This window comes from Drosophila sechellia, chromosome X (genome assembly GCF_004382195.2).
Source record: "Drosophila sechellia strain sech25 chromosome X, ASM438219v1, whole genome shotgun sequence".
Lineage (NCBI taxonomy): Eukaryota > Metazoa > Arthropoda > Insecta > Diptera > Drosophilidae > Drosophila > Drosophila sechellia.
Genome location: NC_045954.1, coordinates 22,305,991 through 22,318,455, shown reverse-complemented (window position 1 = coordinate 22,318,455; position 12,465 = coordinate 22,305,991). Strand labels below are relative to the sequence as shown.

The following is a 12,465-nucleotide window of genomic DNA, read 5'->3' as shown; positions in this document are numbered from 1 at the left end:
TTCTCACTTATTGTGCCCTGGCAGGCATTCATCAGCGTTATCCTGTCTTCTTATCCTGACGCTCTACATGCAATATCTGCACTTTACATTTCTTAGCTTCTTTCGAACTGAAATTAACATTAGTTAGCTGTATTTCATCAGCTGGGAAATTGATTTGCTCTTGATTTCTGCATTCTTACAGGTTAACTGGCAATACATAAACCGGAGAGTAAATAGGTAAGTTCACGAAAGCGATTGCAAGTCAATAGTAAATAAATTTTAAACAAATATTAAATGTTGTCTCATTTTTTTCCCCAAAAAATTAAATTCGTGTTCGCATTCCCACTAGCTGAGTAACAGGTATCTGATAGTCGGGGAACTCGAGCATTTATTTAGTTTCGTTGTATTATACCACTGCAGGGATACAATGATTTTACGTTTTTTTGCTACATCATACGAGTGTAACTAAATGGTTACATGGTTAATGGTTAAGCTTCGTCCTGTTGAATCCAGCGTAATATCTAGTATGAGTTCCCCTTTTGTAACCTCTAATTAAATATCTACTGTTGCGATTTAAACAATTTTTGCTCATTGATGAGTATTTATATAAGTAAGCGCTAAACAGACTTTACCATTAAGTTCGGTTGCCGGTGTGGTTTAGGAAAAAATGAGGCATTGAAACCGAAAGTTACGGCCAAACAGACAGATGAAATTACGGACATGGCCGGATGGAGTTGGCATGCCTTGCTGTAAAACATGAGACTTTTAAATTATATTAAATGACTTTTCTTTGACAATTTACTTAAAGCTGTCCGGGATGTAACTGTACAATGAGTAGCCCCCAAAATCTAAGAGAAAAAATCCCCGCAATTAGTCCTGCTACTAGTTACCCGCAGACTTCTCTCCTGCGATCCACTTCCTTGAATTCTTCGTCGTTTGGGTTCGTCCTTGACTCTGGCTCACTTCCGCTTTAAATGCGCCAAAAGGGCGAAATGAAATTGCAACTTAATGTTATTGAAATCGAATACGTTGGCCCGCTCCTGTGTCCTGAGTCGGCGTCGGTGTTCCCCCCGTTACTTGCCAGTGGCTTCGGTGCGTTGCGGTTGCTTTTCATATCCTTAATGTCCTTGTATCTGCGAGACTGTGTTTCCACCGTCGTCGCCACCGTCATCATCGTCTTCTTGGCTGTCCCCGCAGCTGCTCAGCGGAGTATCCAGCAGTGTGTATCACTTTTAATCAGAAATTGATGCGCTGCCTTTTTGCAGGCATCGATGGCGGCCAGCGAGTTTCGGATAGGGATCGCCGCGAGTGGAGCACTGGTGGTTACTTCGAAGTCTCCGGGTCGCCGAACAGCCAGAGCCCTCTCCACGCCCTGCTTCATTAAATTTCATGAATCGCCCGCAGCGCTCAGCCATATCCTGTGCATGCTGTTGATGGCTTTGCCCACAAAACGCCGTGGGGATTAAGGTGCGGAGAGGGGCTACGTTTATATCATCTGCCATTGTTGTCTGCTCAAACATAACTCTCATCGGCCAGGACACGCCCGTATACGTATCTTGACCATCCTATAACTCCCGAACCGCCAAAGCACCCAGGCGGCGAATACCCATCAGACCACCCTAGCTACTGTTGTTTCAGTGAAAGCCACAAAAACTGTTGGTTCTTTTATTTATTTGCTATTGATTTCCACTGTCCCAGGACGCAATTTGTTTGCAATAAACTTCATAACAATAATTCATGTCCGCACAAATAAATAATTCATGGTGGTCCTCCGAAAAGCAAAGTCCGCATCCAATAAGATTTGCACGAGCGGGATAGATAATTTCTTAGCCACCTTCTGCTCGTTTCCTTAATTATGGGTGTGGGTTCTTTGGTCATTTCTCCTCAAGTTAATAAATCCCGCATAGTAATGATAATAAAAAGTCGGCGTTAAATTAAAAGATGTTTCACCGCATCCGAGCATATAAGCGAGTACTGATTTAATGCGTTTGGTCAGAAGTTGCTATTAACTTGGCATGAGAACGGGACAGATGAATGATGATCCGATGAATGATTCAGTAGATTGCTTAGTAAAAGTGCGTAACAGGAGTAGATTCAGCCGAAGGGATACCCACGGTGGGTAATCCACTCACAACACATACTGACGACAACAGCGCGACCAACGTGCCAACTATGCGGGGACGAGTGAGCTCGTCGTTGATCATATATATCGACGTCTGCAATTTGCACTCAATTAGATCTCTATTATTTGGTGCACACAGTCTTTCGAATTGTTTAAGTAGTCCCTCTTGTGAAAATATCTCAAAAATTAACAAATATGTTCAAAAATCTCAGTTTATTATATACAGTAATAACCCACAAGTCTCAAGTCAAAGGCCCCCGTAGCTAGTACTCATTAAATTTATTAGGTTAAGTATTGTATACTAGACTTAACTTTGTTAAATAAAATAAAATTAAATTTGCAAGTCGTTCATACTCGTATTTGTAGGGTGATTAATCTATAGTCTCCTACATCAAAACTCATTTAAAATGGAAATAAAGTGAATTTTATATATTCAGAGCATGTGAAATAGGAAAAGCATTGTAATGGCCAAACATTATATCCAATAAGTTTTAGTAGTGGCCTTATCTACAACTAATACAAGATACTAGCGAATTATAGTAGTGTCCAAATTATATTTTTTGGACAAAAGTGAACGCAGTGCACTAAGCTGTTAGATTATTATCCATCTTTTCCAATGATGAACCCATTGTAAGCGATGTAAAGCATTAGTATCTGGTCGAATGCTTTTGAGTGCTCGCATCAGAAATGTCGAGCTGCCAGAAAATACGAATATTTCCGCCCTTCCCTCCGCATAGCTCGTGACATTTTCGATTCCCGCATTCGCATTTACATTCGCATTCCGATTTGGCGGGTATGGATTACCAATTAGCATTTCCACCGGCTTGGCCGACCCATACCCATTACCTCGTTTTGTGTGTGGATTGCGGTAGTGATTCCACGCCTGAAAGCGGAGTGGCTTTGGGGACGTGGGAAATTGAATTTTCCGTTATAGCTTAACGGAAAAATCATGCAAGCGGCGACAATCGAAAGCATCATTTTACTTTCCCCTCTTTTAGCTGATTAAATGCCGCCAACGTGGCATTCCTCATTCGCCCCGTATGACGCTTTGATTTCTCGCCATAAAACACAAAACACTGAGTGTGAGGTCAATGGGAATTGCAATTCAGCAGGCCGGACAGGGTCGTACAAATATAATAAAAATCAAGGGAAAATAAAATATTTACACATGCATACAAATAAACACAAATAAAATATGGACGAGAAGGAAAAAGCAAGTGAATCTCCAGCGATAGCGACACCGGCGAGAGGCAATTGAGAAAATGAATTTACTGTGTTCGAAATGGTTAAGTAAAAGTTTGTGTATTGAAGCCGGCAGGGCAGACAGACAAAGTGGCTGAAAGTCGATTTGGAACAGTGGGTTAAAAAGCGAAAATGAAGGCGACAAAGCATATTGGGCAAGTTAAATGAATTCGACACTTAGCTTGTTTTTAGATTTCGATGGAAATGTTCTAAACAAATGAGTGAGTTTTCCTACAACCATACAAATTAAACGTCTTCATCTATTAACGATATGATATGCCAACCAAGAAACAAGATACTCCCAGAGAAGTTCAAGTTCACACCCTCCAATAATTTTTGCCACTGTGCGGCCAGGGGTAACCCAGTTTCGTTACTTGGCCGGCGTCCTAGCCAAGTTCCTGGTCCCGCTCCCTGGCCCGGAATTCAACAACGGGCTTTTTGGCCACCGAATGTGTCCCTTTGGCCGGGTTTGTTTAACTGTTTACCGATGCTGTACGGCTGACGAGCTGATTGAGGAAATGCGCATCGGGCGCACTGAGCCACTGCCAATAAACTGTGTGCCTTCTTCTCCAGATTCCGATTTATATATCTATATATAGACATACAGGGCAGTGCGCATTGATCTCGAGGAAAGCGAACGAAATCCTATAAATATGCCATTTGAAAGATAATTCAGCAACACCAAAGAGGCGGCAGCAAGAGATGTCGGGAAATGGCAAGGTGGGTAAAACAGCTCGAGGGAAACCCAAAGCCAAATAGTGGATGTAGAAAAGATAAATAGGCAGCTGTAGGCAACAAGATGAGCAAACAAACATGCCGGAAAGAGGTGGCTAAATGTGGTAGGCCAACACCAAAAAGAAATGTTGAAACTGGCTAAATCAATCTGATTTTTAATAGCTTTAAAGAGCGGTCTTCGTTATTTATGGAAAGGCTTTGGCTTAGTATGCAACGATTTTCCATTTCAACTTGGAATAGTAAGTTGGTTTTTGTAATATTCAGTATACATTCTGTTTGGGTCAATAAATATTTTGTCCATATTTTCGAAATGATTGAGCTCCTGACGAGTTGGACACCGTTTCTTAGCAATTTAATTACATTAGAAACACTTAAACCTAATTCCTTTCTGTGTACTGGCTGCAGTGCCAGGCTTTCGACTCAAACGGGTAAACAAGCCAGCCTGCACACACACACCGTCATGGGTACCAATGAGAAACAGCCAGAAGGAAACTCACCAACACTGCGACTGAGCGATAGAGTGTGGACAGGAGGGAGTCGCATAAAAATGCCAACTGTCCGATTGTGTGACTGAGCCTGTCAGCAGGACACCGAGCCGGAGACACGGAAAAGTAAATAGATTTCGAATTTCGAAGCTTCAGCGGGGATTTGGCACACAAGCATACTGTGAAGAAAAAAATTAAAAGGCCAACAAACAAACACCATGTAGTGGGGCGCAGCTAAAGGAAATGACACACGTAGAAGAAGTATTATCAGTTTAAGCACTGCGAAAATATTAAAACGGAATCTGAACGTTTTACGAAATTAAATGGGGTGCTTCGAACTAATTTCAGTTTGAAAATAAGTAATTTCAGTACGTAATCATATATGAAATGCCAAAGAACCGAAACGTTTTTGCAAACTATGTTTGAAAGGTTTGCGGTAACTATTATCTGCATGCTTTTCTCAACCTTCTTAATTCTATAGTTCCGAGATATAGACTTTCATACTGACAGACAGATGCACTGATCTTGGGATCACGAATATGCATATGTACATACATACTTCATAGTGTCAATTCGACGCTGTCGAAAACGACATCTTCTACCAGTTGCATACTTTTAAATAAATCTAGCGTACCCTTTTCCCTTAATGGAAAAACTACCAAGCTAATGAAATTCGACGCGTATTTGAAGCAAAATTCAGGTCCCCATGTAATTTTTGCATTTTTAAAAATTGTACCATTACCTTTCAATTTGTATTCCACCACAAAATTCGTCGCACGCCAAAAGCGCCAATCGCTTTAAAATGTGTCTGCCAGTTTTCATTTGTGCCCAAACAGTAAATAGTTGCCATGGTCCAAAAGTTTAAATGCGTTTATAGGTATACTCGGGTCAGTGGAAGGCCAAGGTAATATTGGGATTTTCTCAGAGAGAAAGCAGGACGCGACGGTTGTTTGCTAGATTAAATTTACTACATTTCAAATTGAATAACTGAAGCTCCCGAAGGATCATCTTCATTTTGTATTTATCCAGAATGAATGGTAAACGACAGTTGGAATAACACACATGAACACAGACACACACGCGCGCAGCAAGGGATTGATGGGAAAAGAAGAGCAAAATATTGCAGAATTACGACTGAAAGTCGGACGAGTGGGAGATAGGATGGGGCGGGCTGGTCAAAATGGCAGGACACACATACGAAAACAATCAGTAATGTAATAGAGACGACGACGAGGACAACAACGCCTGCAAAAGCCCTACTCAGGACACTGGACTCCTCTGGTCGGAGGATTGCAGAATCAAGGAGCAGGCAGGCGGCCCCAGGACGAAGGACCAACGAAGCCATTACAGTTGCCAGCGGCATTTTGCAGGAAACAGCTTGACAAGCCGTTGAAATTTATATTGAAAGATGTTTCGTAGCCAGCTCTAGCAGGATTTAGTAACTACAGGCCCGCGCCGCCCTTACCAACAGATTCTTGGTCCTGTTGCGCTGCATAATTCATATAGAAACGCAATCATTGCCTATGCAGCAAGGCAATTCTATATTTAGGGATTTTATCTTTAAGAATCAACTGCTTAAAATAAAGTGCGCTGTTATGATTTAAACATAAACATGTTATGATTTAGACATTAAATTTTAAAATTTAAAATATGCTGTTCTTTCTTTGTTTTCTTATTTGTTATGCAAAATTGTTGTTTCACAAATGAAAATAATACAAATAATAGGTCATCTGTCCAAATGAACGTCGAGCTTTCTGGAAGAGGAGAGATTGGAATGTTAGAAAGCTGTTCTTACGCATCCCACTCTTCCGCCCACAAATTTCAATAAATGCATTTCAATCGCTCTTTCACTGGCTGAGTTTCGGGCATCCGATATTCGTAGCAGCTACATTGGACCCTTAGAGGGCCAAAAATTTAAGTCAGTCAGGTGTGTGTATGATCTCGATCTGCTTTAACAACCTAGTCGAACTATGTGGTTGAGACTGTCTTAAAAGTTTTCTGAAATTGAATTGAAACAAGAGAGAATTCTATAGTCGAGTTCTCCGACTATGGCCGGTTCTGCGGCTTTAGGGCGTTAGAGTGGGCGTGGCAAAGGGTTTTTTTTTCAAATCGATAGAAATTTACACTACTAATAAAATTATGAAATTATGAAATTTACAAGACTAATAACAATGTGAAAAAATAAACTTGCACTGCTTCTATGTCTCTAAAATCTTTATGATGAATCTCAACCTTCCAACTAGTATAGTTCCTCAGATCTCGGCGTTCATACAGACACACGGACATGACTAGATGGACTCGGCTATTGATCATCATCAAGAATATATATACTTTATATGGTCGGAAACGTTTCCTTCTGCCTGTTATATACTTTTTCACAAATCTAGTATACTCTACAAGTAACGGGTATAAAAATCTGAGTTGCCTCTTTAAGTATTTTCTACTATTTAGAAATATAAATATTAAGTGTTTGGAGGCACAAGTAATTCTTCTTCCTATTAACCTACTGAAGAACTTTAATCAAGCAAGTATTTGAATATCGCATGGTTTATACAGCCCAATTCAAAAGAACAACTGCAGCACCCTACCAAAAACTGCAGCTTATTTACAAAGTTGACGAAATGGAGGATGTTAATCAATATGTAAATATAAGCACATATAAAATGTTCGACAAAAAGTTGTATCCCGAAAATTCCGTGCCCAAACGTTGGACGAAAATGTTGAATTTGCAAAAACTCTGATAAGAAATACGAGTATGCAAACATGTTGGAGAAAACAACACGCTAGTCATCTGCCTTGTATTCATGTGTGCGGAAAAGGGTAATCCAAAGGGAGCAAATTGAAAATGGGTGGTATCGGGTTTTGGAGGCCGAATAGCTTTCTTGGTGGTATGGCAGGTATGAATAACCATAAAAGCATTTTTGGAGTCTTTATCGCGTAAACGCATCAAAAGAAGTCAATTGTATTTAATATACACACGCATGGATTGAACCGATCACAAAAGAAGCAACACAATGTTTGTGATTGGGCCATAAAAGTGAATATTACGCATACGCCCCATCATCCTCCCAAGGGATCAAGCCAGTTAAGCCAAGCCAAAAGCCAATTTGATTAACAAAAAACCGCCAGAGGTTGGGATTACGATGATGATGAGGATGTTGATATTCCTTATGATGATGCAGCCTGAACATACAATAGAAAAACTTTGCAGGCATTGCAGTTGGGCTTACCATCTAATCTCAGGAAAATTGCTGAAAACTACGAAAGCTTACCCTTTGGAAATGAAAATTTTCTTAAATAAATTGCAGACATCAAGGCATTCGTTAGCTCTTCTGGGATGGGGAAATTGCATTTGAATATAAATTAAAAATATATAGTCTGCCGAGCTGGGGAAGCCTCAATTAATACAGAATGCGAAAAATACATACACTATTAAAATATGCACTAAGCTTTATGCTTCTTAATCGTAAATTTTGATTTCAATTTAAAGTATACATTTTTATTTTTACCTTTTCTGAGCCACTATCAAATAAATTTTATATGTAAATAAATAAAAAAGCGTATTTTAAAATAATTGAATAATTGATTTCAACAAATAGCCTACGATTTTTGGTGCCATTTATCAATACGATATAGATAACATTTTGACCTGGATTTTTTTAAGTGTACTTGAATCTTGTAGAATCGCACCAAAATTTTTTGACTGCCGCCTGTTTCATATTGCAGACAGTTTTTTCTGTATTTACCTGAATATTTTTGCAAATTTAAAATGCGTTGACAATGCGTTTGGGTAAGCATATTTCGTCCGAAGAATTAGGCAAAGCTTTCCTTTGGGTTTTCTCCTGTGGCCTCAAGGATCGCGATTATGATTAAGACTGAAGGTGGGTGTTTCGGCCATTGATTTTTCCACGCTCCAGCTGCTTTTAAACTTCTGGTGCTCAAAATTCATCCTGGACTGGGTGGCTTCTCTTTTGCTCCAGCGTTGGCCTGGTTTCCGCATCGGTGCTTCGCCCTACACGTGTTAAGTGTTCAGCCAGCTCACCTGGCACAAGTTGGGTGAATTCCCATTCGTTTTTTGGCCGGTCAAGCGACCTACGTTAAGAGTCAAACACATTTTACTTGGCAATTTCTTGGGTCGTTCGCTGTGGGTCCCCGCACACACGCTTTGACCGTGGCGCCTAATGCTCTTGTGTCTCATGTCGTAGGCGTTGCCAACTCTAATGAAATGATTCATTTCCGCTCTGGCGTTGTGTGGTTGGCTGCGTGAGAGTGTGTGTGTTATGTGTGGGAGGGTGTCTTCCGTTTGACACTTTCTTTTCGCTCTGGTTGTGTGTGTGGACGTATACGTGAACGTGGAGCCGAGTTCGTGGCGGACTCGCTTCGTTGGCTTTCAGTTGGCCACGTTGATAAATTTGTGTAAATTCGTTTTAGCCAATTTCCACACACACGCCAGCGTGCTAATGTCCTTTGGGAGTTGCCTTTCACCTTTTCCGTCCTCTAATGGTGTGCGGTCCTCACGTCCTCCACTCCTTCAAACGATCGAGGCTAAACGTGAAGAATAATTTCGAATAATTACGAATAATTTCGCTGGCTTTGCAACCGGATTTGTCAATAAGGTAAATGCTGTGTAAATATTTTATTGGTGCCTCCTTAGCTGCAGGCTTGTCAATTAACTGCTTGAGTCCTGGCGCATAGGCTGCTGAATGGGTAATAAAAAAAATAAATAAGTCGCTATTTGGAAAGCAAAATTTATTTTTTCATTCTTTTGCTTAATTCTATAAAAAATCGTTAGGTCTTAATATTGACACCCAAGCTTAACTCCAACCGGTTATAAGCACAATTTATCCTAAAGTGTTCATCGGAATATGTAAATATATCTGTCGCATGATTTCTTCACCAGTTGGTATAACACTTATTAAGTTTATACACGGGCAGTGTTAAGAATTCTCCAGTTTCAATTGTTTCTGCGGCCAAATAGCCTAAGCACTGTGGATGCCAGTTTATCCCTTGCTTTGTGGGGGAGGGGGATGATCTCTTTAATTTTTGTTCCTTCACAGTTTTTTTTTTTTTTAGGAAGGCAGCTTGGTGCTGCGGTTTCGTCTGCAGACGACAGGGGGTCAGCCCACCCATTTTTCGCTTCGGTCACATGTTTCATGCCACTTACAGTGGATTGTGGGAAAGGGGAGCCTGAGAATCAGTACACTGTAAGTTTTTTAAGTTGTTTTAGGTTTTTTACATAACTGGTATATATTAAACATTGAAAAGTATTTAACAGGAGAAATAAGGCTACTTCCACCATGTAGGTATACATCATTGTAAGAAAAAACAATTTGATCAGGCAATGTCCGTCCATCTGTATGTATGAATGCAAAAATCAGAGGAGCCAGAAGGTCTAGAGAATATAGAGAATATAGGGAGGTACGAGTTATTCTTGGAGAGCTCGAATTTGCTTTGGAGGGTTAAGTTCTGCGAGTGTACTGGGTTGGGTGGCGCTGCTGCCCTCAGCGAAAGGCCGTCCTCATAACTTATGTCAGAGGACCCTGTTCCTATCCTGCGCTTCGTTACCAAAAAATGGCAAATGGCGGGCCGAAGTAGCGCATTTGTTACCACGGACATGTTGTCACACACACACATGGCCAGGGGTTTTCCCAAAACCCTGCATCACTACAATCGTTTCCCCCTGTTTGCTGCACCATCCTTGGGCGTCAGTTTTGAAACATTTACTTTATGTTGTTCACAGGAAATTAGATTTTTTCCCGCCCTCTTTTTGTTGTTTTTGCTTTTTGCTGCCACGCCTTCCATTTCGGCGACCAGTGGGCAGTGAGTCCAGTGTTGGGTAGCACATTTAGCTTTAATAGCCAACTTGTCAATGACAGGAGCAGCAGCATCCCAGTAGCAGGAGCCATGTCCCTGCGGACAGGAAACAAGCTCATTGCGGAAACAGCTTTTTAGCCGTAACACGCCGCACACCAACACTGTGCCAACTTGTTTGCCATGCTAATTTATTTATAGACGGAATGTGAGGGGACGATAAAGTAAGCTTCTTGTTTATTCCATTGTTTGTTTGTTCCTCTCAGCGATTTTTATTTTCATATTTTTTGGATTCGCTACCATGTAAATTTCCGCCGCAGACGACAAATTGCATACGTGACACGCCCACCTGAAGAGTGACCCACACTCTCTGCCGGCCTTTTCCGTCTTTAATTCGATTTCGAGCAACGCAAACAAATCATTTAATGGCAGCCAAGCTCATTTGTGCAAACCTATTTTGTTAACTTCTTTTCCCTTTGCGACTTTCTCTTTGGTCTCGCTGGCGATGAAAACTCCTGAAAAATGCAACCGCAAATGTTCCACTGAATGTGAAAACACCCAATCAATTACGACGCCCAGGAATTCAAGCGCTGCAACTTCACAACATCCTATAGGAATGCATTGTTGCATTGATAATATAGAAAATTAGTAAATTATAAAAAAAACAAGAGAGAATGCTATAGTCAAGTTCGCCGACTATCAGACACCCGTTACTCAGCTAGTGTGGATGCAAACGCGAAATTAATCATTTCTTTTGCAATACATGATAAAAATAAATTTTATTCTGGTACTCAATAGCCTTGGGGAAATGGGTATCCTATACTCGCTGAAAAGTTTCTAGAAGTTTGTGGAGGCGTTTCCGACCTTGTAATCTAAGTATATGTGTGTATGTGTTGTAACGAACTGTTTTTCCAATTTCTGCTCGCTACGATTTGCAACGGCTAGCTCAGACTGTTTGTGCGTCCGTCCCACCAAATTTATGATTTGTGCGATTGCCCGACTAAGGAAAAGCAGAGGTTCTAATTATAGTCGATTTATTGTACTGCTTTCACGGCTGACTCCTTCGGTGATCGCGCTGCTCCTGCGGCGTTTCTCCTGGGACGCCTTGCCTTCGTTGTCCTGTGCTTCCTTGACAACGGAAAACGTGCCGGCCCGAACGGGTCCGGGGAGGGTATATCGTCCACGGGCGACCAGACAGACCACTGACTCCTGACCCTTTCGAACACGCCAGGTCCTTGTCTTTCCTTCCGAAGGATCACTCTTCACTCTTGCTGCCCGACTTTGTTCTTCGCCAACTTTTCTGCGCGTTCTAGCTCACTTACGTTCCGTCTCACTTCCTCCTTCCAAGCGCGGTCTGGTTGACTAACTGTCTACTCCTCCGCCGTTCCGACTGCGCAACTGCTACTCGCGCCGGTACTCTTCTCGACTATCCTCGTACAACTCGCCTTTATGATATAACAACGTTTTATTAATAATAATTTTAATACAACTTTTGGTCAATACTGGAATTTAGTGACACACAGTATATGCAAAGGTCGAGCATCAATGTTCGCCCTCCCTTCTCCGTGCTTCAATTTTTTCACGCTGCGCTGATAGATAGGTGTCCCCTATAGGCCAACGTTCCCCGCCTACTGAAAATCTAAGCCGTCTTCTCTTGCTAGCTTGCCATTTGTATCGGGAGTTCACTGGCTGCAGCTTGTTGTAGAACATGATATGTAGCATAACCATTAAAATCAAAAGCAGCCAACGACATTTGCAAATGGAACGCGGGCCACTTTGCTTAATGTTCGGCCTGCAACACGGTGAAAGCTTTGCCATTGCCACCGCCGATGCCACTTGCCCCAGGAAAGCCGCAAAACAGGCAAAAACCCACCAGTTCTCCAGGTTTTCAGTCCTCCAGTCCAACCGTCCACCGATCCCTCGGTTTGGACATGCATACATTTTGAATGGATTCGCGGAATGTCGACGGTAGCCGCGGTGGATCAGGTGGACATGAATGGAGATTGGTTGTCCCAAGGTAAAAGCAGCCGTGGAAACCGTGGAAACTGTGGAATCACTGGACAGAGGTTATTCGTAAAGGGGTTGAGCCAC

The 12,465-nt window shown here is 41.6% G+C and overlaps 1 protein-coding gene across 1 annotated transcript in view; it reads left to right on the top strand.

The window, feature by feature from the left end:
• LOC6621439 (chaoptin) overlaps positions 1–12,465 on the top strand; it is a 239,917-nt gene that overhangs the window by 90,460 nt on the left and 136,992 nt on the right. Inside the window, exon 4 of the mRNA XM_032725663.1 lies at positions 182–216. The gene's annotated coding sequence lies outside the window, so the exon portion shown is untranslated. The remainder of the gene's footprint in view (positions 1–181; positions 217–12,465) is intronic.